Genomic DNA, 571 nt, shown 5'->3' with positions numbered 1-571 from the left:
AATTTTTTTTTTTTTTTTAACTTTAAAGCAGAATTCATCTTCCATCATGGGAAAGCACCCAGTGCTTTCTCTCATTTAGTAAGTTTAGAAGAGTTTCCTTCCCTTGAGAATATATTTGTTTGATTTTCTGGAGTATCGTTTTCCTGCAAAGCTATTGCTATATAAAAATATTCCACCAAACACTGGCATTGAGTTATTTTAACATGTAAGATTAGATTGTGTTCCAAGGAATAAATAAGACCCACATAGTGACCTTTCTCATTCAGCTCTTCAGCCAGCCAGCTCACTTCCGTAGCCTAATCAACATCAGATAGGGGGTCGCGCCTTCAGTCTGCAACTCACTGTGGAAGAGACCACACAATCATCAAAATGGAGCACATTAAACGGTAGTGATGTGATTGGTCTACCACCATCATTACCACCTCTACCCCCTGTATACCACCAGGTCTGACTTAATTGCTTTAATCTGAGAGATGGCGGTTAATTAATGGATTCTGACCAGTTCCCCCCATGAGACACAGTAAGATCACAGTAAGATCGTGGAAGCATTAAACTTATGTGAATTCACGTA

Source organism: Pteropus alecto, unplaced genomic scaffold (genome assembly GCF_000325575.1).
Source record: "Pteropus alecto unplaced genomic scaffold, ASM32557v1 scaffold146, whole genome shotgun sequence".
Taxonomy (NCBI): domain Eukaryota; kingdom Metazoa; phylum Chordata; class Mammalia; order Chiroptera; family Pteropodidae; genus Pteropus; species Pteropus alecto.
The sequence above is the reverse complement of the archived record's forward strand: the minus strand, read 5'-3'. Positions refer to the sequence as shown.